Genomic DNA, 27,938 nt, shown 5'->3' on the forward strand with positions numbered 1-27,938 from the left:
CTGTGAGCAAAGTGTCATAATGCCTATAATTAATATTCAAATGATTCAGGAAATAAATTAAAATTAATGCATATATATATACACATAGAGATATACATATGTCCTACATAGGATATATGTATGTAGAGAGAGATATATCTATATCTGTATCTCTTGCTATATATGATTATGTGTGTGTGAGAGATAGAGAGAGAGAGAGAGAGAGAGAGAGAGAGAGAGAGAACATTTTGCCAAAACTGAACATTTGGTGGGGCTGCTAGAAGGGCATAAGCTCATTGAACTGGCAACTTCTCTGTAGATTTTAAATTTCCCAAATAAGAAGTTGGGGAAAAGTCTTTCTTTTCCTGTACTTAGAGTCTAATACAAAGACTTCCAAATCAATGCTTACCTCTTGTCTCCTGACCTGAGTTCCTAATGTCAATGAACTCGTGGATAGCCAGGAGTGTGATTTCCACAGCTATTGGCACAGAGCAGGGAAGTTTGTCCACTGTTCAGAGTGCTACTCAAGATCTCCACTGTTGGAATTGGTTCAGTCCATGTGTCAGTGGCTGACAGGACACTTCTGACATGGGCAGGTAATTAGAAGAGAGGGCCCTGAGGCAAGGAAAGAGGAGCCATTACAATGGCAGTGAGCCTTGCTTCTCTCCAATCTGATTCCCTACTTGGCTCCCTTCCTACTCTACTGTGGTACCAAAGAGACTCTTTCTTCTCTACAGGCTGTTTTTGTCCCCACTTCAGGACACCTGTGCTTATTGATCTCAGGATCTAGAATGTCTCCCCTCTGGTTCCTAGCATGGCTGCTCTCTTATCACTTGTGCTTGTCTTTGCATAGCTGCCTCTTTCAATTGAAAAGTTACCTCTTCACCAAGTGGAGGATAGCTAAGGCTAGCCTCCACTGCCAACTGCCCCAACACCCAACCCACTTTTTACCCCAATCTACCCTTAGGTTACTTTATAACCTGCCTCACTAGCTGTTATTCTCCTACTTCTTCTGTTTCCTACATTCAGATGTTATATTAGCCAGGACTCTCCAGAGAAACATAACTGATAGGATATACACACACAATAATTAATATACATATAACATGTCAGAAATTATATATTTTATGAAAAATTGGCTCACATGATTATGGAGGCTAAAGAGTCCCATAATATGCCATTTTTAAGCTGGAGACTCAGGAAAACCAATAGTACCACTCTAAATAGTAAAAATCCAAAGGCCTGAGAACTTGTCTGATTCCAAGACCATGATTTTAGTTGTGCTCCTTCTTTCAAATGTTTCTTTTTTTTTAATTTTATTTTATTCATATGTGCACACAATGTCTGGGTCACCTCTCCCCTGCCACCGCCCACTACCCCCCTCCCTCTGCTACCCCCCCTTACCCTTCGCTTATCAGTCTCCTTTATGGGTACTGCTTCCCAGCTAGTTCAGTACACACTCCAACCCATTCTCTGCCATTCTCAGGGCATTGAGACCATCACAGAGACCCCCCACCTCAAGTCAATGCTTAAATCCTAGCCAATGTTCCTCTCCTTCCAAGTCCTTAGTGTGTAGCAAGGACCTTCCACCTTCAGATCTTTTGTGTCTTTTCCAGGTCTTGTCTCACCCAACTCCTTTATGTTTCTGTCTTTCTACATAAACCAGTCTAGACACTCCACAGTTTGCCAAAGTCAACACTTGCTTCTCTACATCTCAAGGCTGCTAGCTTGGAGTAGTCCTTCCCTTGACTTTGTCACCATGGAATATCCATACTTCCTTCAAACATCAGCTCAGTGACTTCTTCAGTGAGGTTTTTCCTACTTTCAACCTGATCAAGACACTACTGCCTCTGGCCTCAGTACATCTTCTCCTTCTGCCGTGGCAGCTAAGACCCGTCTTTCTTGATCAGCCTTCCTCCATGATTTGTGAACTTCCTGATGCCAAGGATGGTGTCTGACTCATTCCAGTGAGGAGACCAATGTCTGGCCCAGAGGAAACACTTCAGATCTGTTAATGAATAAAGGAGAACATCAAAGGTAAAAACAAACAAAGAAAAAATCCCTAGTTGTAAAATGATAACATAAACAACAACAACAATGCTATTGATAACAAACATGTATAGAGTAACAATTCTGGGTCAAGCATTAGACTGTTCTCTTTTACTGAATTATTAAATCCCCAGAAGAATCATGGGATACTAGCATTTAATAACAGACAGTTAGCATTGAGCTATTTACCGTGTGTCTCAGCATTTTTCAGGAACCCCCACCTCAACTCATTAAGCCTCATGAGAGCTGTGTGAATGATACTACTACTGTTATTATTTATTTTACTAATGAGGACACTGGGGCTTAACCTCATGAGATAATGTTGTTTGCCTTAGGTTATACATCTAGTAAGCTGGGGTTTATCTCCCTAGAGTCAATGACTAGACTCCAGACTCCATGCCTCCCGATGCCCTTATCATAACTTAGAATAACTGTATGTGTAGTGAAGTATTTTGATTGTTTAGTACAGTCACTACAAGCAATTCTGAACCTCAGAATATATTTTGTTGGGGTGAGGGAGAATGTGATTCACGTGCTTAAGTACTGCTGAGTTGCTTGCCACTTAAATCTGGGTGCCACAATAATAGATAGTTTTGGTGGCACCAGTTGGGATATAGGTAACATGATAAAAGAGCTTAGCATGAAGAAATCAGAAGACATGCCTGGGGCTGCTTTGGAAAAGCCATTCGTTCTGGATTCCTAAACCATAATCCTTTAGTAAAAGGGCTTGAAATTCAAACTTGCTGGAAACTAACAATAGACTAAACATCTCATGCTCACATCTGTGCCAGAGGATGGGATGTTACAGGAGTGGGATTTGCTGGCTTCAATCTCTGGCCTTTTGGAATATAGAGTAATTGAGAATCTAAGAAGTCCACACTCTGTATGCTCATTCAGCCTGAGGTCATGAATCCTAAATGGACCCCAGGGGTCGAGGCAGCCTGAGGGTGTAGTTTTCCAACTCCAGAAACCTGGGAGCTTGAATCAGAGAAGCTGGAGACAATAGATGTAATGACAATAAGTCTAGAGCCCTTCAACTTGGGGCTGGGAAAAGTATTTAACTTCTCCAGGTCTCAGTTTTACTTTTTATAATTGGGAGTAGCAATTCTACCTCTTAAGGCTTGTGAGAATTAAAGGAGAATATGTTTGTGAAGTTCTTTGTAATCCTAGAAAACATTTATTAGGTCAGTCCCATGGCAGGCATTTTTAAAAGCATTTTTTAACATGTGTTAACTTATTTAATCCTTCCAAGAACCCTATGAGAAAGGTAGCTGAAAATCAGTAGGCTCTCCTGGGATACCAGAGACCAGAGAACCTAACATGGATATGTTCCCATACACTGACTGTCCCACACAATGGGTTTATCTTAGGAAAGCCAGGCCTGATCAAGATGCTGGCCCCTTTCTCCACCCCTGAGGAGATGACAAAAGGCTGAGGGAGGAGAGACTTTGGAGTCAGACAGACTCTGTTTTCAGTCCAGCCTTTCTACATACTGTTGGATTTCCTCTGGCAAATTACCTAACCTCTCTGTGCTATTGTTTCCTCATTTATATCATGGTGATAATCCACTGAACTAAGTGGTAGCAGTGAGGATTACCTGAGATAAGCTCTACAGTGAGCCTAATTTAATGAGTGCTCGGTAATGAAACTGCTACTGTCATTATTATCATTTTAATTAATATTTCCCAAATATGGGCAGTCCACACCTCTGCCCCACCTGTGCCTCAGCCCAATTTTAATGCATGTCTCAGGCCTCTATGCACTGTCTAGAAAAAAATTAATCTACACCAGGCAGTTTTTCTGAAGATCTTACGGGGAGGCTGAGAAGATAATTTACATTGCATGTTCCAGAATTGAACATTTGAAACCCTCCTTTAACATCTTTCTTCTCCTGAATCTGTTTTCCATGCTTCCCCCAAAACTAGCTCATCTCTGCACCATGCATAGCTCCAGTAACCCTTTCAAATTCTGCTATGATCTTTCCAGTCTCTCACCTCTTCTTAGTTCTTTTTTTTTTTTTTCTTTTTGTAGCACTGGGTTTTGAACTTGGGGCCTTGTACTTGCTAGGCAAGTGCTCTACCACTTGACCCATACCTTCAGCCCTTTTTGCTTATTTTATTTTTCAGATAGGGTCTTGTGCTTTTTGCCCAGAGCTGGCCTTGGACTGCAATCCTCCTACCTCTGTTTCCCAAGTAGCTGGGGTTTCAGGTGTGCAGCATCAAGCATGGCTCCCTTGTTAGTTCTTGACCAAATTTTATACCTAAATTTGCATATCCTGCTCAACAAACTCTACAGTTAATCAAACTCTTCTTTTAATCAACTGTTCCTCCTTAAAAGTAGTTTAACTTTTTTCGGACCTCAGCTTCCAGTCCAAGCTGTCTATCAAAGTCACTTGTAAACACCCAGAGTCCTGAAAGGTATTCTACTGAGTGCAATTTTTCTGTCTCCTTCCAATACGCCACCTCTCACCGCTGACATTGGATAACCTGTCACATAATAACAATTGCCACATTATTATTTTAGATCGTTCTTAGTCTTTGTAAGAGCTAAGAAATACACTGATGAAATATACTTAGGTGATGGAGAAATTCCTCAAACTTGGGATCACAAGTGTGTAATCTTTTAAAAATAAGGTAGATTTTAGTGTGGCCATCTCCAAGATTTGTTCAAACGATCAACACTCTTCCCAGAATTTAAGATGTAAGAGTCTTTAAAAAAGAAAAGAAAAGAAACAAACCAAAAATTTGTTTGAATGTTACAAACTAAGTCAATAAAGAAAGCTGAATTGGTATGGAAATGTCCTTGCTTGATCTCATAATAACAAAAAAGACAAAATGATTTCTGCTTTTTCTAAAGCTACAATCACTTGGAGGAGAAGAGGCAGCAAAGCAGTCATTAGTTTTCTTGATGCAAAATAGTGATGAGGAACAAGCAATATTAGCAATTAAACAAAACCATCAAAGTTCCTAATATTATTCATTCTGGTTTCAAAGGATTCAGCTAGCAGGCCCCACGGAACCTTTATAGATGTACACGCATGCATATGGAACAGATAGAGTGGGTTTAGAGCAGTTTCTGACTCTCCTAGTCATCTTTCTAAAGCAATTAACCTTGATCCCAGTGCTGATGGATCCTACCCTCTGCTCCTTGTCTGCTCTTTGGGGGCAGAAAAGGACCGATCATGAGCTTCTACCGTCTTTATTACAACTACCTGCTCTAGGAAGGAATTTTACAGATTTTGGTAATTTGCCACACTTTTAAAGCTTATTATTTTGACCTTGGGGGGCATGATTCCAAGGGACTAGAAAGTAGGAATGGGGAAGGGAATGGAAGAAACAGACTTGGGGGAAGGGTATAAGCGTTTATTTAGCACCCATTATATACCAGGCATGCTTCCAATAGTTTCCACCTACATAATGATGTTTAATTTTCATTACATTCCAGAAGATCAGTATCATTATGTCTATTAAATAAAAGAGGGAACAGAAATTCACAGAGGGCAAGAGACTTGGCCGAGTTCTCTGCTAGTGAGAGGTGAAGCTAAATTGTTTCCTGGGCTTCTGATTCCAAATCTTATGTCCTTTTCCATGTACCATATGCCTATGAGAGATAGCAAAGAGGAAATTTGCTATGGTTTCCTCAGCCAAACTGCTTGCATGCCTTTCAAGGTACATAGGGTGGTGGGTGGTGGTAAGAGTTCAGCTCAGGAGCTAGACACTTTGCAACTTACCTGTCAGGCAGCACCAGCTGTTAAGATACTAAAAACTATCATTATGTCAATTTGTATACTGCTGCTGTCATTGAGTGTTCTTTCTCTGAGCCCCTCAAGTGTTCCCTCTGCTACCTCAAATATCCCAGAACCTTCCCCAGGAACTTCCACACCTCACTGTGGAAGACTAGGTCACTGCAAATAAAGGTGCCTCCAGGACACTAATCCAAATCTTTGGCTACTCTATTCTGATTCATATGTATCTTTACCACACTGATTGCTAATTTTGGATTCTATTTCTGCCCCCAGCCTTTCTTCCTCCATTACAAACCCAGTTGATCTCAGATTTCTGTCATTACTAACATGGTCCTTGACTTTCCTGGTGCTTTATCAGGAAAACGGATAGAGACAGAAAGACAGATAGGAAAGTAGTGCATGCATGGCAGGGTACAGAAACTGAGTTGATTTACATAGCTGAGTTGAGAGGAAAGACAAAAAAGGGCCTTGAGGACAGAAGTTTGAGAGGGAGTAGCAGTAATGTGGTGACAGTTTGTGTGTGGTGACAGTATGTATAGTGAGTTGGTTCTGGAGCATCAGTACATTTAATGAATTAGTGACAAAGTAAAAATGTCTTAAGAAATGTTTTACTGGGAATCGGTATGCCTTAAAATTCCCTAGAGATATAAGACAATTGTTTGTGCAGTGTGGAGGATCAAACTAAAGCCTTGAACAGGCTTGCAAGCACTCTGTCACTAAGCTACACCTTAGCCCTTGGGTTTTTGAGACAGTGTAATAATGCAGGCTGTCCTAGAACTTGAGATCCTCCTGCCTCACCTTACCAGGTGCTGGGATTACAGCTGTGCACCACCATGCCTGGCAGGAATTTGTTTTTAATTACTACTGTGCTATGCTTCTTCATGTTCTATGCAATGCAGAAACTGGGCCGCTGGAGCTCTGGATTTATGGAGGTTACAAGATGACCCTCTAGGATTCCTTCTAATGTCAATCATAAACAAAAATCAAAACTGACCTCTCAAAGGCTGATCAACTTCTATGGATTCTGTAGATAAGATAGCAAGCTGTGGTGCTACAGAACTCAGTTGGAGAGTTCCAGTCTTGGCTCTAACTGTAGTCCACTGTGAGGCCTCAGCATGTATCTTACCTTTATGGGTCTCAGTGTGTGCATTTATAAAATGAAAGACTATATTTATTGTTGCTTATTTTAAAGATTTTTTGTTTTTGAATTTTAGGGGGGTCTTATTTGATTTTTTTTGTTTGTCAGAGACAGTCTTTCCCTATGTAGCCCTGACCTGCCTCAAACTCACTATGCTTCTGCCTCAGCCTCTCAAGTACAGGAACGACAGGTGTGCACCACCACACCAGGCCTAATGTTGCTTTTGGTGGTGTTGCTATTTTTTGAGATTGAATGATATGCCAGGCACTTAATTTTATGTCTGTCATTCAACTAAATTCTTATTATAAATCTGTGAACTATGCAAGATCATTTCATTTTCAGAGTAGACCTAATAAGCATGAGAAACATAGTCATGGACTCCTAGATGACAGTGGCAGGACTGGGATTCACAGTGTCCTCTTTTGCTCTAAATCTGAAGCCTTTTCTTTTGTAACATTTGCTTCCCCACCCACCTCAAAGCCTTAGAATGGCAGACACAATTAAGCTTTCACATTTGGAGAAAAGTGAAAAATACAAAAATGCCTTAGAAAGACCAGGTGTTTAAAATACATTTTTAACTACTCATTTCTTTTCTGCACTTTTTGTTGTTTCACCAGAACTGACCTCACAATTTGAACTGGATGCTTAATGAATCCCTGGATCCCTGTCAATGACAACCTTGTTATCACACCTGTTAGCTGTCAACCTTCAAGGAAGAGAGCCCTCATCCAAGATCCTACCCTTCCTGGAGCAGCCCATCCCCAGTGACTGACTGACACACTATACAGACCTCTGGTTGTCTTGATCTCACTTTTACAGCTCTGAAGGTTCACCTAGTCCCAGAACTCTGAGTGGGGGTGGCCATAATTCCTTTGGGGCCTGCATCATAGCTCATCCTCTCACTCTGCCAGTCCTGCTTCCAGCGTCTTCCCTTCCATGGGTATTCATTCCATGGCATGCCCTAAAAACATCTCATGTGCTCTTCCTCTTGAGTGCCCCAACCCTTTTTGCTTTAACTATTTTTCAGGTAGGATCTAGTGTTTTTGCCCAGGCTACTCTGGACTGTACTCCTCCTACTTACACCTCCCGTGTAACTGGGATGACAGGCTCCTGCCACCATGTTCAAGGTTTTTTTTTTTTTTTTTTGGTGAGGTAGGTCTTGCTACCTTTTCCCACTGGGCTAGTCTTGAACCCCAACCCTCCCAATATCTGCCTCCAAAGTAGCTTAGATTACAGGTGTGAGCCACCATGCCTGATCTTACCAAATACTTTTTAAAGGCTTTGAACCTATCAGCTTGAACCCACAGCGATCCTATAAAGCAATTGTTATTATGATTTCCATTTTACAGATAAATAAAGCAAAGCAATTAATGGTTCCATGTTCTGTCTGAGGTCACATATCTAGTGGTGGATCTAGATTTTAATTGCTGGAGTCTCTCTGAAATTCACTTACCTAATCGCTTTTCCTTACAGCCTCTTCTTACCCATTGATTCATTAAACAAGGGTAGCAAAGAACTAGGTAAGGGGGGGAGAGAGGGATGGTCATATTTCAGGAGACTGAACTCATCACTAAACATTTCTGGTGATAAAATGTGTGTTCTGAGCCTAGAGTCCATATTAAAGCCTCTAGGTATATTAAGGGTACAGGTTGCTAAAGCATCCTAGGTGATTTTGATGCACAGGTGGGTTTTGGAACAACTGATGCAGGTGGCAGTTGCTGGCATAGAGAAGGCACTTAAATGCCATATCAGAGGCCTGGGGATGTGCCATGATCTGGCATAACCATCCTGGCAGGGCCAGAGAAGGAGCCAAGACGCTCCCCTGTATCAGGGTCCCAGGCTAGAGCTCTTTGAGCTGCACTTCCTGAGGCTGGGCCAGGAATCCGCTCTGGGCGTGGGGAACGACATACTTCACACGTGCATCTAATGATTACGCAGGAAGTGGAGTCTTTGAGGCTGACAAATGCTGTGCCGGAAAGGGGAGGGGAGAGCCATCAGGAGGGGGTCAGCCAAGCCAGCTCCCTCAAAGCATTGTCCTTTCCTTCCTCCAACAGGATGCCAGGAGCCCTGCAGAAAAGGGACTCATTTGTCTTCCTTCCCAGCACAATAACTTGCTGCTGGCCTTTCTCTTGGGTTCTGCTCATAGCAACAGGATATGGTCTCTGCCAGGACAGAAGGAAGGAAGGAAGGAGGCAAGGGAAATGACAGGAGCTCAGGATCTCCAGACCCCCAGCCTGGATCCTGAGCCTTGGAAAGACTCAAGACTGCCTGGGTCCAGCTGGGCCTGGTATGTGAAACAACTTTCAGTTGCACAGGAAACCTTAATCAAATGTAAGCTGAGTAACCATTAGAAGCTGCGTTGTAATTCCTGGGCATATCTGAGTGGCCTTTCTCCAACTTTTACCTTAGTCTAATTTCCTTTGCACATTTATTGAAGAAAAAACAAACTGGTTCAATTCAGAATGAGGCCTTCTTTCCTTTTTTCCTGTCAAAGTTAAAACGAAGAATGTATGCTTTAGAGCTTTTTAAAGCCTTTGTTTGCAATTGAGATTTTTTTCTGAGCTTACCCAATACCTACAGAAATTGTGTGTGTGTGTGTGTGTGTGTGTGTGTGTGTGTGTGTGTGTGTGTGTGTGTGTGTGGTGGGGTTTGGAGGTGGATTACCTGTGGCAAAGATAGGGATGGGCTGGGTTGAAAACTTGGAACCAATACTGTAATTTACCACAAAGGTATGAACGAAACAAATCAATAAACTTCAACAAATGCTTTTGTTGTTGATATGAACTTCCTGAATATGCCTAACACTGTGCTCAGGATGAATTGTACAAAGCTAACCCAGAACAAGGGACTGAGGGCCTTCCTGAAGAGATGGCCATTCTAGCTAAGCAGTAGGGAAGATGGGCAGAAGAAAGTGAATCTGAAGTTGCATTCCTCAGTGGGAAGGGCTGCTGAAGAAAGAGCCTATTCTATTACTTTTAGATTAACATTGTATTCTTGCCTCTAAGACTGTTCTAGAATACCAGAAAAACATCACCATATTTTATTAAAACATGGGCCCTTGATGTGAACTCTGTTGCCTGTCAAAGAAATCAAATTTTTTTTAAGTAAGATTATTCAGCACAGACACATTTTAGTGATTAGGTGCTCTCTCTCTCTCTCTCTCTCTCTCTCTCTGTGTGTGTGTGTGTGTGTGTGTGTGTGTGTGTGTGTTTATCCAGAATTAGGATGAAGAGATAAGATGGTGGAGAGGGCCTGAGGACTTTCTGCTGTGGGCCCTGGGGTAAGAATGTGAAGGTAACAAGGTCATTGGCCTGGTGGAGCTCCCAGCCTTGTTGAAAGCCACAGTCAAAAGAGATATCTGAGATACCAGAGCCTAGACTCTGGACCCTGTCCTTTTCCCCCCACTCAGTTGCCCTCTGGAGAAGATTTTTGAGGAGAGGTGAACAAAAAGGAAGATGAGAAAGAAGGGTCAACAACCACTTGCTGAGTATGTACTCTATTAAGCAGGTTACATCCATGATTTCTCTTGGTCCTATTGGGGTTCAGAACATGATACCCCAAAGTGTGGTGCTTTGACATGCTGAGTACTTTGAATTAAAGGGGACTACAACCTCAGAAGCAATCTCAGAAACAAAATTTCTCTGACCTTCTCTTGCTGTCCTGTCTCTTGCCTTTCATTTTCTCCCAAAGCAAGTCATTTCCTCCCAAAGTAAGCCACTAGAATCCTCTTCTCCAAGGCCACACAAATTAAAATCCCTCTGTCCCAAAGCAAACCATAAAAGGAAAGAAAGATACTCTCTCCTTTTTCCTTGAAGACTCTCATTTCAAGGGAGTCCTGCCCCGTATCTGGGAGGAAGGAATGCTACACAGAAAGACCAAGAAGAATCTGGACAGGACTTGCTGCCCACCCCCTGCCCCAATCTATTATCATTAGATAGCTCCTTTTTGTCCAATCACATTTCCATATGACTGTATTCTTTGTATCTAAGCATAAAAATAAAGTTTTTCCAGGGTCTTTGGGTCTTTATTTCTGAAAGTGCTTGTCACATAAAACTTCAATTAAATAAATCTGTTATGCTGTACTCTTGTTAACCTGTCTTTTGTTACAGGAATGTAGGCTGTGACCTTTATGATGGGTGAGGAAAGGTATTATATCCTTTCTGCCCTACAGTCTTTACTACATTTCCATGCATCACAAACACTTGTCCTGATTTTCACCAATGTGAAAACAGGGACTCAGAGGTCATTGTCACTGGTAAGGAGCAGAACTTGTGTTCTTTCCCAAGCCAGTCTGACCTGTATTAAAATTCCAACTCTACCATTGAGAAGTGAAACCTTGGGCTGTTTACTGGATTCCTCTGGGTTTTACTTTCCTCATTGATAAAACCAGGATGAGTGATGCCCATTGTACAGGCTTGGAGGAGTAAATGAGTCCCAGTTGCTGGTACCTAATATACCATCTGTGAGGGGTACTTCCTTTCTTTCCCCATTTTCCTTCCCTTTAAAAAGGATTTCCTTTTCAAAACTGTGCACATTCTAGAATCTGTTCTCTGAAAGAAAGAAAATGCTTCTGAAATATTAATCATATCCATTAGATCCGTGCCTTCCAATATGGTAATGTGCATGTGGTCCTTTAAATGAAAGGTAATTAAAATTAAAATTTCAGTTTCTTAGACTAGCCACATTTGAAGTGCTCAGTTGCTAGTGGTGCTCGTTCAGTATGTGATCAGAAGACTTCCAAATTCTTTGTCCCACATGGAAGAATCCATGGAAGGACATGTGGGTATAAATGGAGTTTATTAAAAGTTAGGGAAGGGAAATACAAAGAGAGCATGATGGGTCCTAGGTAGAATCTGAAGCCAATTGAGTGTGTTTCTGTTCTGCAAGCGCTTTAAAAACCTACAATAACCTATGGGAAGGGAAGAACCACGTGATTCCCATCCAGTAATCAATTAGTGGGAAGGCGCATGGGTGGTTCCTGAGCCAAAGCCTGGTTAATCTAAGATATAATATTTTTCTATGACTCCCGAACTTTCCCTAATTTAGCCCGCTTCACAATGACTACATATGGTTAGGGACCAGTGTTCGGGACAACACAGATACAGAATATTTTCATCTCATGAGAGTTTTTGTTTTGATTTTGCAGTACTGGGAATTGAACCAGGATCTCAAGCTTGCCCTTTCTGTCTCTCTCTCTCTCTCTCTTCCTTCTCTCCCCTTCCTTACCTTCTAGAATTATAGGCATGTACCACTATTCCCAGCTAACATAGAAAATATTTGTGGTGCTGGGGATTGAACCCAGGGCCTTGCACATGCTAGGCAAGAGACTTACCCCTGAGCCATATCCTCAGCCCCATCTCAGGGGAAGGGAGTTTCTATTGGACAGTTCCTATTTCTTAGACAGTTCCTGTTTCTCCTGGCCTTTTGCTAAGCAACAACCCAGCTGCTTACATAGTAGTATCTAAATAAGCACTCTTTGACTTGAATTCTGAAACTTTACTTATTGGAAAAGAGAATACCATGAGAGTCCAAAGGTCTGTTCCTGCTCTGTCCACAAAGGACTGGTGTGATCTGGGTAAGTTTCTTCCTCTCTCTCTGCTTTGGTTTCCACTTTTGCAAATTTAGAGGGGAAGAGGCAATAAGAAGAACACATTATTTTAGACTAGAGCCTTTGCACTTTTTGTCTTTTTTGATAGTTTCACCAGCCTTAGAGCCTTTAGTGTGACCAATTCATCCTTGTTTGACTGGAACTGACCCAGTTGTAAAACTAAAATCCCAAGTCCCAGGAGCTCCGTCACTCCCAGGCAAGGCAGGGGACTTGGTCACCTTACCTACAAGTCCCTTCTAGTTATAAAATTCCATGGTCCTCTGGAAGCCTGAGAGTGGGGTGCCAGAAACCCCCAAATTACTGCCAACAGGATAGAAGCATGGTTAAGAGCTCAGGCTCTGGAATCAGATTAACCTAGGTCTGATACTTGATGCTACCATGTGATTTCTATGGGAATTTGGACAAATAACTACTTTCTCTGCGACTCAGTTTCCCACTCTGCAAAATAATCAGACTAATCCTAGTTCTTCCTTCTGGGTGTTGTGAGGATTAACTTATTGAAGCTTTGCACAGCATGGAACACTCAGTCATCTTAGTATTACTAATTCAGTAGATTCTGAAAGGGAGCTTGTGATTGGGACATTCATGTGCACCCCCCAAGGTACCTCTGAAAGAAAGGTGACTTGGCTTATGAGCCATTCAGCTACCCTTCAGCACAATTCTCACTCTTTGTCCCAGACTTGTGTCTAATAAATAACAGTTCAAATTGGTTAAAGAGAACACATGTCAACTCCCTGCCCGACTGGGATGAAGTGAATCTGATGCAGCAAGTTTACTAAAACACAAACTAATCATTCTTCTTGCCAAAGTAAGCTTTTGGCAGTGCTCTGTTAAGAAAGAAAGAGAGAGAGGGGAAAAATGTCCTGGATTGCTGAGCCAGCATTGTATTTAGACAATTAAATTTGGAAAAGCAAGACAGTTCCTGTAACTACCTCCCACACCCCCTACTCCAAGAACAAAAGGTTTTGTTGAAAGTATTCATATGGATATTAATACCGACACTTTAATGAACCCCTCAGCAAACTCATCAGCAGTAATTAGAGCCAGCCACGGTGCCACCAGTGGGAAAGGTACAAAAGAGTGCCTCCAAAAATTAGTCACTTGTAAGTTAACCCCACAGTCACGTCAAGCAGCCTACACTTGATGGCTGATTCACAAAGATTCCTTGACACCTCTGTCGTTAAGGGGGACAGATCACCATGGGAAGTCTGCAGAAAGGGAGAAGTTCACGTTTACAAAAGACCTTCACGTCAGAGAAGAGTTTTTAGGAAGCCAGGGTTAGAAGTTAATAGCTGGGTTAATGATGGCAGCAATTGTAGTATTGCTGAGCACTTGCTGTGTGCCAGGCAAGGCGTTGAGCAGTTCACCTGCTCAACCTGGCTTAATCCTCATTTAAGTCCTGGGAGCCAGGAAGTTTTTACCGTGTCGATTTTATAGGTGAGGACACAGAAGCTTAGAGGGAAGATGTGAGGGCTTTGTCCAAAGTCTCATTGCTAAAATGGCAGAGATGGAGATTTGAACTCAGGCTTTCAGTGAGATTTGACCCTATTCCTATGAATAGATCAGACAAAAAGGTTGGAATTTTCTTCTCCCTTACTAGAGATGTTTTGGGGGTTAAATACTTGCCTTGGGTTGGGCCCAAGTATAACAAATCCATAGAGAAAAGACTCTCTTTGTTTTGTTATTTCTCCCTACTCTTGAAATTTTCCCCTCTTGGATTCAGAGTTCACACAAAAGATCATGCAGAACTCTTGTCTACTGCTGTGGATACTGCATCATCCAATCATTCCTCTTTCTTTTTTCCTAGGTGGCTATTTAGAGAAATAATATGGTCTCACAGAGACTAAAATGGAAGAAAGCGAGCGTTAATGAGAGAATGAAGAACAAAAGTAAGAGAAAGAGGCACCCAAACTTGGTTTGAATCATTGCTCTTATTATCTTTAATTACTTACTAGCTGTAAACTTTTGAGTAAACCTCTGTGTGACTCAGTTTTTTCATCTTTAAAATGGGGTCGATGATACTTACCTCACTGGATTTGTTGAGATGGCCAAATAATATTGTCTTATGCATTTCCTGTAATTAATGAGGTACTCAATAAACTGACCACCCTCCTTCCCCTCTCCCAGCTTCCTTCTCCTTCCTCCCACCCTCTTTCCTCTTCCTTTCCCTCCACTTCCCTCTCCATTTAGTCCTTGAAACAACTCTTAAAGCAAATGATACTGTCTTATTTTATAAATTAAGAATTGGAGGCCTGGAAAATAAGCTGAGGATCACCAAGCAAGTGAATGTCTTATCAGCCAGAATTCAAATGCAGATCTGTCTTTGTCTAAAAGGTGAGGCTTTTCCCTCCCTACTGAGGAAGGAAACAGCAAAGCTAGGGTGCATCTGAGTGGACAGGGCTTTCACTATTTTCTTCTTTAGCTGTTCCACTGGAGGGCTGTTGAGAAAATTATCCAAATCATGTTAATGAGCAATTGAGTGTGGAGTTTCTCTGAGGGAGGATAGCAAACAAAAGCTACGTTGGGGCTGCGGCTAGGCTAGGAACTGTGATAGTTATCTCAGCTGATACCACCAAGGGACTCTTAGCTCAAATAATTAACTCAATTGCCTCCTCTCAGGAGTGAAGTGGGGCTAATAAAATCTAACCACCTAGCTTGTGGGAAGATGACTCTAGCATGTTTTGCCTTGGTGAAGTGCTTTCAAGACCATCTGGTGCTGAATGGTTTCATGTAGAAGGTATAGTGTTTGCTGGATCCAGGGAAGGAGCCCCCCCAAAGCCTTGATATTGGTACAGCAGAGGTGGGTCTGACTCCAGGACCCATCACTACTGAGCTTGGATGTTGGGTAAAGCTTTCAATTTCTCTGAGACTGGGCTTTTTGCCATAGAATGGAGTTCTATGTAATACAAAATGGAGTTAATAGATTTTACATTCTAACAGAAGGGTTGGGCAGGTATAAAAGAAAGATCTTGATAAAAGGTCTGCTGCACAGAAGGTGCTCAGCATACTTGAGATTTTTCCTCTTCTCTGGGGAAGGAGAGAGAAATGTAGTCCTCACAGGCAAATGAACTGATTTACATCTCCCATTAAGAAATGGTAGTTTCCCAACTCTAAGACTTGTCAATTTGAGTTAGCAAATCACTGTTACTGATGGTATGAGTTTAAATGGTTTCATTCAGTTGATCTCTTCCTCCATCCCATTGCTCCAGTTCTACAAAAATCTGCTTCCTTTTTTCCTTCTCATCCACAGTATTTATTGAGTGCTTCCACTATGCCAAACTCTGTGCTAAACGCCTTTCTGAATTCCATCATTTAACAATAACAATAATTGAGTGGTCTCATGTGACCTCAAACAACCCAATTGAATAGATGCAACTATTATCTCTATTTTACAATTGAGGAAACAAAAGTGCAGAAAGGTAAAGCAAAAGATCCCAGGTCATTTGGTATAAGGAGTAAGAGGAGGGAGAATTCAGACACAAGCACAAGTTGGTCTGATTTCATTGCTCTTAGGATTTATGGGGTCAGTAATTCGTTCCTAGATCACGCTGCAAGCATCCAGCTGACCAGGTTGGGCAGTTAGTCTGCTCAGGGTTATGGGCATTCCTTTTCAGTCCCATATTCTACCACTTTTGCCCTCAAAAGCAGGTTCAGATCTTGGCCTTCATTCAGAAGTCATTACCTAATGTTTCTCAAGTATCAGTAGGTTGCCTGACCAAAAAGTCTACTAAGGTTGCCAAGCTGAGTCACACCCCTCTGCCTTTGTCCCACCTGCCTCTGCTCCCTGGTTCTGTGGACCCCTGGCCTTGTCTTCCTCCCCAGTGCTGCCTGGTATGTGGTGGGTGATGTGGGCCTCCAGGGTTTTGGGCCTGGGTTCTCATTACAACCTCCTGCTTGAAACAAGGCCAAACTGTGGCGTGGCAGTTAAGACTCATTGTCAACTCAACTTCTCGGGGACATCTGACTTTGCTCTCTGCCTGTAAAGTTCTCCCATGTCTTCTTCATCTGGAACATCACTCCTTCCAGAGCAAAATGCCATTTCAGCAAAGCCATGTCTAGAATTCTCCTTGACCCTTCACCTATGCCTCCAGCAAACTTGAGCATTCTGTCCCAGGTCCTCTTCCAACTCAACTGGACCCAGGGGTAGGTTCAGTCTTCACACTTACCATGTTGTACTGCCTTTCTTTTTGCCCTGAGATTGTGAACTCCTGGGGAAATTGTCTTAACAAACATTTAACACAGTTCCCAGCCACTAGAACGTATCATCATTTCATCCTTGGATTAAATGCCTCACCATCTCTTGCACAGGCCATCTGTAAGCAGTCTATCTTAGTGAGTCTCCTCCCATACCCCATCGCAGGACCCAGCTAGCTCTTGAGCTGTCAGATAGACTTTACCAAGTCTAGCTCCCATGCATGTCAGACACTGGAGCTTGGATCTTTGCCTAGTATTTTATAAGCTATGAGACCTTGGGCAAGTTGCTTCCCAAGCCTCTGTTTCCTTGTCTGTAAAATGGTGACACTGAGAGGTCCTTGCAGGAGCATCTCCAAGACTAAAACATATTTATAATGTGCTGACAATGTATGCACATGTGAATAAATGAATAATTAATTTTTAAAAATGTGCTTAGCATAGTACCTTGCACAGAGAATGCATTCAAGGTGGCTATGTTTTTTGTTGTTTTTTTTTTTTTTTAACTTGGTTTCCCTCTCTAGAATGTTTGTTTTGCAAAGGAAGTTGATTTTTCAATGATTTTGCAGTCTCTGACAAAGAACGGACTCTCAGTAAATATTAGTAGACTGAATGATGAGTGAAGAGAGAGTTGGGGTTTTTCTTTTCCTCCTCTACACGCTCCTAGATGTAGCCTGTTGCTGCTAAGTGGTGGTAGCCACACACTAGAACTTAAAGTCAGCCTGCCTGTTCGGGGATTCAGTCATTCCTTCCTGGGGTGTCATGTTCTACTACCTTTACCTCCCAAAGTAAAGTCCGAGTCTCTGTTTGGCTCATGTTTCATTATTGTTTCATTCTTGCTCTGGTGCAGGTCATCACAGTGCCAGATCATCTCTCCATTGGCTTTGTGACACCTGACCAGTTGTTAATCTAAGTCTTAGATTCCTCAATTGTAAAACTGGATAATAACTACTTCTTAGGGTTGTTGTGCACGTAATACTAAAATAATACATTATTATGCAATAATAATAATGTAATAGGCTTATGAGTGGTATACAATTATAATTAATGTCTATTACTCTACATCTGATAATTCTGTTTCATATCATACAGAGGAGTAATTCACTCTCTCTCTCCCTACCACACTAAGAGCTCCTCAAGAGTAGGGTCTGAGTCTGCCTCATCTTTGTGAATTCTGTGCCTGGTACAATGCCTAATGTGTGATGGATGTGAGTACACTTCTATTTAATTCTTTGTTTTTCAATATATAATCCCTCAGTGATGTTCAAGTTAACTAAAGTGGGTATTACTAAAGATACAGACACTAAAGCACAGAGACATTCAATGCACTGCCAAGACCACACCACTATTGTAGTGGCCCAGCCAACTCCTTGGTGAGCCACTATGAAGCTGCGATTGGCTCTTCTGCTCTGTAAACATAGGAAGGAGAGAAGGGTCCTGTTGGGCAGGGTGTTCATAAGTGCGCATGCACAGTCACTTCTACTTGCTGGAGGAGATATAGGGGGTCACACAACCTGGGAGCTCATTTCACCCTAGAAAATATACAGGAAATACACGAGGTTTAGTCTTCTCAGCCTTCCCATTACTTCAGTCCTGAGTTGTAGTTCAAACCAAGGCAGGTCCAGGCACCTGCAAACAGGTAAGCAGCCTACTTTCCTCTCATCTGTCATGCTGGAGTAGACATGACTAAATCTCCTCATCCTCTTCACAGGTCTTGGTTCTTTCTGAGTCACAGGACTACCTCCTTAATCTCTCATCCTTAAGCTTCCTTTCTCCCTGTGCCCTCACAACCAAGGAGGTTCAATTCAGTTCAGCTCTACCAATTTTTATTAAATGGTAAGTCACACCTGTGGGGAGCTTTATCATTTCACAGTCATTATTACTCTTATGCCAGGAACTGTGTGCTGGGGCTATGTGAGGTGAGGAAAATATGGCCCTGCTCTCAACATACTTAGAACCGCTAGGGGAAACAGAAGCATCCAACTAGTTTAATACTACAGAAATACTATTACTGCTGTCACTTATTTTTTGGTATTATTTATTTATTATAATTTATAGTGCTAGGGATCAAACCCAAGGCCTCGTGAATGCTAGGAAAGCTCTTCATCACTGTGTCACACCCCAAGCCACACTGAGAACCAAGCTTCCAACCCATAAGCCTTTGAGGAATGCACTCAAACCATATCCACCACAGCAAAAGCTTTCATGGATTCCAGTAAGGCAGAGAGGTAGAACCACGTGAGGCAGGGCAATTGCCTTGAGAAGACTGAGACGATTCTATGTGGATTATGTATTTTATAGTCTTGCTATGCAATCATTAAAAAAAACAATTGACTTCCTTGAACCTCAATAATCTCATCTCTAAAACCAATTGGGGGAAAGGCAGAATACCTAAAGAGAGGTGATGGAGCTAGAGCTTAGAAGCCTGGGCTCTGAAAGCAGACTGCCAGGGTCCAGGTACCATTTCTATTAGCTCTGAAACCATGGCCAACTCATGTCACTTCTTTATGCTTCAGTTTCCATAGCTATAAAATGACAATGGCACCTCCTAGGTCATTGTGAAGAATAAATAATGTACACATGTAAAGTATTTACTGTAACCTTTTAAAGCATTCTTCTTAGGATTTAATAAAATCAATAGCTAACACTTGTTATCACAACAGAGAATTACAAGACACTTCCATTGGTTCTTTTGTTATTCTCTCCTGGCAGAAAGTACAAATGATTTTTCCAAGTTCACATAGCCTGTGAAAAACTGAAAAGGTACTCAAGACTTGGATTTCTCCCTCCTGCATGGCAGGATAGCAGAGCTGGACAACTATCCTGCTTAGTTTCTGTCTCTCTCTCTCTCTCTTGTCCCCACTTTGCTCCTCCTTTTCTATGTAGGCCTGAGAATGTCTATTTAATCTAACCTTTGCTTTCTTCAACCATAAAATGAGGATGATGAACTCTACTGCCTGGGATTATTCTCTAAACCTTGCTACTCAAAGTGTGGTTCACAGGCCCAGCAGGATTGGCATTACCTGGAGCTTGTTGGAGCTGGGGAACCTCAGGCCTACTGAATTAGACTCTTTTAATAAGATCCCCAAGTGATTTGCATGCATATAAAGTCTGAGAAACTCTGAACTAAAGGATGTGAATGTGTTTTGTAAACTGAGAAGTCAGGTGCACTATGATAATAGTGATTTGATAGAAGTGAATAGCAATTTCCCTGTGCACACTCAATATTCCATTAGTGTAGTTATTACTGGCCACTTGCTCTTGACTAAAATGACCTAAAAGAGGTATCTCCCTGAGCAAATTGGTTCCTGGAAACATAGTCACATGGGACATATTAGTACTCATAAATTATTTCTTGCATATCTGAAGTTCAAATTTAATTGGGTGTCCTGTATTTTGTGTGGCGGTCTTATTCCTGAAGGAATCCAGTCAGCGTTTAAGTGAAAACTCCCTGCAGTTTGGTATATTCATTCAGTTGTTAGCAGAGCCAGGTGTTGGGCTCTCTCCTGACCCTGAGTGCCTGGATAAATGTGGGGAATGGAATCATATTAACAATTGTCCCACTTTGTTTAGAACCTACCATTTCCTGGTCACTTCATATTGATAATTCTGCTTCAACTTTGAGCCTTGCTACTCCAACTGTAGTGTGGACCAGCAGTATTACTTCTTAGAAATGCATTCTCAAGCTTCATTAGAGTCAATTACAGATAATTCGTATGCACACTAAAGTTGCAGACACATTGGGCCAGGCAACACTGGGTAATGAGTAGACTAATACCCGCTCCCCCCGATTTAAAAAAAGAGTAGCCTTGACTTTTTTAGAGCAGTTTCAGGAATACAGAATTGACTAGAACGTGAAGAGTTCCTGCATACCTTCTTGAACACAGTTTTCTCTATGATTGTATCTTGCAGCGGTGTGGCACATTAGCTGCAATGGGTGAATCAATGCTACATTATTAACGCCATAGTTTTCAGTAGGGTTCATTCTTTGTGTTGTGTCAGTCATATAGTAAGTATCATACAGAATAGTTTCAATGCCCTAAAAATCCTCTGTACCCCACTAGTTCATCTCTCCTTCCCTGAGTCCTTGGCAACCACTGGTCTTTTTATTGTTGTATACCTCTTTGATTTGTTTTAAAAACTAAGAAAATATCCATTTTGTTAGGACAAAAAATGTTTCCAATAATGAAACTGATATACAGCTTAAATAACTTGTCCAAGGTCACCAAGCTAATAAGTGTAGGAGCTGAAGTTCCAACCCAAGTCTGCCTTAGGTTCCTAATATATTTTTTTCCAATTTGGCCATGCCCTTTCTTACCAGGAGAGGAGACATTTGTATCCATGTTTCAGGGAAGGTCTAGAGAACTTGATGATGGTCCTCCATGTGAGTGGTATCGGGAACGCAGGGACAAGGGAATCTATCTGGTCTACAGAGGTTCCCACGGATTCCCAACAAGGCATTTCACCTGGTCCTGGCAATCTCCCCATCAGCTGTTTTTGCACCTCATTCAAGCCAGTTATGATTTACAAATGGGAACTGAGAAATGCTAATGACCCTGAATGGGCTTGCTAATTATCCCTTAATCAACTGTTAATGGGCCTTAGCTGCCAACCCTGGGCTGCTGATAGCACTCCAGTTGGCCAAAGTTAAAGAGACACTAGTTGTTGAAGCACTGCTGGCCTTGAAAATAGGAAGCCATGAGATATGGTAGAAAGTATCTTCTGTTCATTTTTCCTCCTCTGACTTTTTGTCCTGATATTTTGGCCCAGTCATGCAATATACTAAATGAAGCCAAAGTAGTCAGAGGATATGAAGAGTCAGATAAAGCCAGGAGTGAACAGCGTGCAGGGAAGATTAGCCAACAAGTGATTATCACATATTTACAAAATGTCAGGTATTGTGTTGAGTGAGTTCTCACTGATCTGTGGATATTCTGGATTCAGAGGGAGAAAATGGAGGCGAGACAAAGAGTATTTAAATGGAAGCTTTCAAGGAACATTCAGGAGAAAGGAATTCATGAATTGAGGGATCTGGAGGCTAGCAAAAGAAAATAGGAAGAAAATGAACATTTACAGAGCATGTTTTAAAATTTTCTTTGATTAAGTTATCTAACATCATTCTACATAAGCTAAGGGATCACTGAACTAAGGACAGCAAGAAGAACCTACCTCTAGTACTGGGACAACAATAGGAAGAGGTTGGTATTATCAAAACTTAGAAATATGGTGAAGGAACATTACAGAGCTGAAACCAGACTCTGAGAAGGGACCGTGCGTGGCTGATGATGGTGTTTCAGTGTTTGAAGGATGAGTCCCATTAGTCTGGGATGCAGCTCTCTCAGGAGGAGGCTCAGGTTGGCAGGTGTTCTGAGGGGGCACAGTGAGGTGGTTCTGTGAATGCTGAAAAAACTGTAAAGAGAAGTCAACTGTTGCTTCTAAAGGGAACTGCTCCTGCCAGTATGATTGTTGCTTTTGCTCATGAACACAGGAATAAGAAAGTAAACAGGAAGGAGAACTCCTTTCTTTTTCCTCTCTAGGTATGCAAGTTCCTATTAATGCCCTCTATTGACTGAGTTCAACAGGTAAATAGCTAGTCAAGCTGAAATGGAATTTGCAGAGTCTTAGCCCTAGCATCTCAAAATACACATTGTGGTGTACAAAAATGTAACTGAAATTTAGCATTCAAAGACTGGACCACTGCAAAAGCTTTTAACTAATTTCCGTTTGTTAAAACTCTTAATTCTCTTAATAGAGATGTTATCTATTCTTGCAACCAAGGTGATTGTCTTAATATGTAAACCTTAAGTTGCTTCTCTATGTAAACCCACAACAGATTCCTATTTCACTTATAATTACTAAACTCCTTGGCCTGTTTCTAAAGTCTTGCTTTGTTTCCAGTGCCTTCCTTAAACTACCTCCCCTTAATTGCTAGGTCCTGGTCACACTGGTCCTCTTGTGTTCCTTGAAATCACTGAGCTCTGTGCCACCGCAGGGACTCTATACTTGCTGCTCTCTTGGCATCAAATGTCCTTCCCCAACTCTTAGTCTAATTTCTTTACATTCTTTAGGACTAAGACTCATCTTATCTTATTCTTCTGACATCCAAGTTTAAGTGAACACCTACGTGACGTTTCTCTTATTACATATACTTGTGTACTGTTTAATGCATTTTATGCAATTTGTAATTATTTAATATTTATTTTGCTCATTAGATTTTGAGCTTTCTTAGACCAGAAATCCTATCAGATTTGTTGTTTCTTACAAAGCACTGGACCTGGCATACAGTCATAACTCCTTAAATATTCGTTGAAGGGTGTGTAGGTTTTTCTGTAGCCCCCACATTAATGACTGTGCACCTCATATTACTCTCAAAGCACATTTAAACCCTTTAAGGGCAGGAATCATATCTCATATGCCTTACCAATGGGCAAAGCATAAACACTGATGGAAAGTTATTTCTTCTCAACTATAGAGAATAGTCAAATATTGAGTCATTTATAGACTGGATCCTTTGGTACATTTTCAGATATTTGATCTGGAACCAGTGGTGGCCACCTTGGGGGACAAAACAAAGAAGCTGTAATCACAGCAAAGTGTGTCAACAACAATCATGTAGAGAAGTGCTGAAGAGCATAGGTTACAGATTGCCTGGGTTTGAAATCCCACGCGGCCATTTATACTATCCATATGACCTTGGGAAAGTTACTTATTCTTGTTACTCCCTCCCTCCTTCCCTCCCTCCCTCCCTTCCTTCCCTCATTTTTCCCTCCCTTCCTCTTCCCTCCCTCCTCCTTCCCTCCTTCCCTCTCCTCCTTCTTTCCTTCCTCCCTCCTACCCTCCCTCTCTCCCTCCTTTCCTTCCTTGCTACCTACCTACATACCTACTGGTTGCATGGTAGGCAAGTGCTCTACCATTTGAGCCATGTTCCCAGACCCTTTATTGGTGTTTTCTTTTTGAGACAGGGTCTCCCTAACTTTACCTGGGCTGACCTTGCACTCTTGATGCCCCTACTTCTGCCTTGCAAGTAGCTGGGATTACCACCACCATGCCCCAAACAATGTATTTCTCACAGTGTGCTGAGCATGCATATAAAGTGCTAATGGGGAAACCAAAATTAAGACAGATATCTAGTACTGTGCTTGGAAATACAAGCATCCAACAAATATCAGCACCTGCCTCTTAAACTTTGCTTGTAACATGCTGCCCCTATCTTCTGTCACTCACTTCCAAAATAGAATTTATTATGCCGTATCCCATGACCTGAAATCTTTATTTTCTATCAACATTAGTAATTCTTCAGGCTAAGGCTTCCTTTTTGTTCACCTCACTTCCAAGTATAATACTCAGGCTTTCCCCTCCTCCAGTGGATTCTTCTGTGTCAGTTTGGATTTTTCTAATGTGTATTTCCCCCAAACTGCATTTTTGTCTTATACTACTTTTTGTTTAGTTAATGCCTCCTTGGAACATAAACTAGGCTCAATAGCAATTGCTTAATTCTATCTAACACAAGGTAGAATTCCCTCTTGATATGAGTTTAAGTAGCCGTGACAGTTTTCAGTTGTAGAGAATGTAGTTCTTCTAGCTAGTGTAAGCAGGATAGGAATTTTTAAATCAAGTATTACTCACCAATATCTGTTATATCATTTTTATTCTAGAACTCCACCTCCTCCAGGTTTAAATTGGGCATTTATTTGTCTGTCTTCATAGTGATCACACCCCTTATAGCCAGGTAGGATCCTGGGGATAAGTTATAGTAAAGGCGATGTGTGTGAAAGTGAGACATGAAGTTTGAAGTCATTTACTTAAATGCATTTCCTCTTTCCCATTTACTGGAATATGGGACATAGTGGTGGAGAACAGCTTCATCCATGGGACAGGGCAACAATCAGGGGTTGTAGGATACAAAGAAAGAAGAAAACTGAATGACCTTGGGTGTTAGAGCCAACATGTTCTCACCTACTGCCCACTAGCTTATAATTAAGACAAATCTTCTGCCTTAGAAGATTTCATCAGCTGAAACAATGTCCTAACTTTAAAAAAATGTATCATTAAAATGGCTTGTAGAATCCTTAGCAGAAGGACTGGAGAAATAGTCTAGCCAGAGCTAGAAATTACTCCAAAGCTCTGGGCAATTCTGAGATCTATATTTTCTTGGACTTCCTATGAAATGGAAGCTTGTGTTTCAAACCTACCTCAACACTGTCACGATTTGCCACATGTTGTACCTGCCACAGTCTGCACCAGCAGAGTGGATGTGCCCTGCCCTGTCCCTTTGTCCCCACAAAGCAACGGGCCCAGAATTGGACTCTCCACTAATGGAGCTACAGAAAACCCAAATACCCTTAAATCTATGCTGGCCAAGGATACCGCAGAGGCAGCGGCAATGTGTCCTCACTTCTGTATTCCAGAATTCATGTGCATCATCTGGGCCGATCCATCCAGAACTTAGCTGCAAGAGAGCCTAGAGCATATGTCTTTGGCTATCCTTGCTTCCACATTTTGGAGATACATGCTAGAAAGAGGATGAGATGGATTTTGAGTACAACTGTACCACATCCAGCACAGTAGAGCTGTTAGACATTGAGGGCATGTGGTCGATCCACGAATAGCTTAGGTGAGCATTTGTTAGGTGTCAGACACAGCCGGTGTGCATACTCACAGTTGAGTATGACATGGTTTACCTTAAAGAGTTCTTCAGTACAACTCACAAGACAATGAAACAAGCTCTATGAGATCATGAGGTTCGGGATGTGTGATCTCAAAATATGACCCCTGGGTATAGTGAGGAAAAGAACAGAAGCAGGAAGGTCCCTTTGACCTTCCCCCAAGTCCTTTGACCGTGAAGCAAATCCTAAAGCCTGGGACAGATTTTTCTAATCTTCCCTTGAAGCAGGTCATAAAACACTTCTGTGAGAGGTGATCTCTCTGTACTCAGAAGGAGGTTTCAGAGACAATTGTGAATAGAAGCCTCTGTAAGTTCCAAGCAGTTATCATTAGATCCAACCCTTTCCGTCCTATCACATTTCTCCATGACCTGCACTCCTCATCAAACCTGGCTTAATAATATTCAGGTTCAAATGTTTCTTTGGGTCTCTATTTCCTTATGATGGCTCCCATGTCCCATAAAGTTATTTTATTATATCATATTAAATGTGATATCTAATATATACTAGAATTTACTAAATATACTTACATGCTTTTCTCTTGTTAATCTTTGTATTATGGACTAAGCCATGAACCTGACCTGGGTGAGGGGAACCTGGCACCTCAGGAGAAGGTGGAGCAGGGCTGCTCACCCAGCTCTCTTGTGCACATGTGGGGAAGAGGGGGTGATGCTCAGGGCAAGCTTGGGCAGGTGATACCTGAACTTAGTCCTAGGGGAGACGCACCACAACTTTGTGATTGAGAACTTGATCTCTAACATGAGACTGTGTTGAATTCCACTTTGGCACTTATGAACTAAAATCTCAAGGAAACTCAATGTAATCCAGAATTATAAGACAATGACTTGTTTTTCCTCCTTAAAAAACTATCCATCAATAATAGGGAATGACTATATTCAACTCTTTACAAAAGTCAGTGCTTTATTTTGAATAAAAAGATATTACATTGTCTTGAAACTATCAAATAACTGGATGTATGATGCCTTTGAAAGAAACCACTCACCTGAGGTCACACCACTAGAGGTTGGTGGAGCCCAAATTGAATTTTTCTCCATAGCCTACCTCTTAACTATTAGCCATAACTTTTTTCTTGCCCACTGGCTGTTTTTTCCTGGTGCATTGCTGCTGAGTTCCAGGCAATATTTCTGATACTAGGGACTTTGTCTTTCCTGTGGATTTCTCACACAGCCTGCACTTTTAGTCTCAATATCAAGGTCTTAAGTGATGATTCCTTGACGCCAGCTCCAGGGTTCTGGGGATCCAGCTTGTTATTTGCTGGTTGCTGCTAGAGTCAGACCTTTCTTGAGTTAGATAATATACCCCAGCCTGCAGGACGTCTTCAGATCCAAAGGAGTGGGTGGCACTGCAGACCCCAGACAGGCCAATGTACAATCCTGGCCTCCTCTGTGTGAGTCCCTCTGAGTGTGCAAGGGAGCTGAATGCAGCCTTTATAAACAGTTGGCCTGCTTAGCACTTGTAGGAGTCACTGGTGACTGACTGTACTTCAGATCATAGCAGCCAGCACTCCCTCATTCTGGCATCTGTAGAAACGGGAAAGGACATCTAAGGGATTCTCAACCCTTTCCCCTTTCCCTCCCTGAGTTTCCAGAAATGCCCTGGTATCACTGACCCTACTTGTTTTCCTACCCTCACTTGCTTCTAAAGCCACCTTGGGCTTTTTCTCAAATACTATTACAATATGATTTGGGACCCAATCCAAGGTTGATGAACCTGGCTCCCAGCCTGCCAATGTCTTATCTTAAACCTAGTAGTGGTAAGATGTCTTGAAGGACTAAAAGTTCACTTTCCATGTTACTCTAGAATGCATTCTCTTATAAATAAAACATTCAAACATAAGATGAGGTCTAGAAGAATGCAAGCTGGAGAAACAGCCTAAAAAGCAGTGTAGAATCTAATGGGGGGAAATGAAGCCCTAGGTTATTTATTTTTTTTAATCTGGTACAGTACTTTGAACTCAGTGCTACATGCTTGCCAAGCAGGTTCTCTACCACTTGAACCACTCCCCCAATCTTTCTGATTTTAGTGTCTTTTTTTTTTTCCCTGAGAGGGTGTTGAGTTTTTGCCTGGGCTGGCCTCAGACTATGTCTTCTTACTTCACCTCTTGTGTAGCTGGGATTACAGGCATGCATCATATCGACTTGTTTTTGAGAGAGGGTCTGGCTGACTTTTTTGCCTAAACTAGCTTAAAACTGTGATCCTCCTGTGTTCACCTCCCAAGCATCTGGGATTATCTTGCCTGGTCCCTGAGGTACTGACGTGAACTTTTCACAAATAATTCCTGCTACCCCCTCCTGTTTCTTCAGTAGTAGAATCCAGAAGTTGACTAGATAGGACCAGAGCTTTTCAAATGTGAATATACATACAAATCACCTGTTTAGTAGGTTCAAGATGGGCCTGTGATTCTTCATATCTATCAAGATCTCCAGTGAAGCTGATGCTGCAGAGTGGACCACGGTTGGATTAGTACTGGTCCACAGAGGACTTCAAAAGTTCCCTGGTATCAGTCTGTGTAGCACATCCCACACATTCTTTCAGTAACAGTAA

At 41.8% G+C, this 27,938-nt stretch overlaps 1 long non-coding RNA gene across 1 annotated transcript; it reads right to left on the minus strand.

The window, feature by feature from the left end:
* Positions 1-261: 261 nt before the first annotated feature.
* Positions 262-27,938, minus strand: LOC141424931 (uncharacterized). The gene is made up of 3 exons (XR_012449894.1): positions 27,765-27,938; positions 1,384-1,987; positions 262-594 (listed from the first exon to the last, which is right to left on the minus strand). It is a non-coding gene; the product is annotated as an uncharacterized lncRNA (long non-coding RNA).

The sequence above is a fragment of the Castor canadensis genome, chromosome 7, assembly GCF_047511655.1.
Source record: "Castor canadensis chromosome 7, mCasCan1.hap1v2, whole genome shotgun sequence".
Lineage (NCBI taxonomy): Eukaryota > Metazoa > Chordata > Mammalia > Rodentia > Castoridae > Castor > Castor canadensis.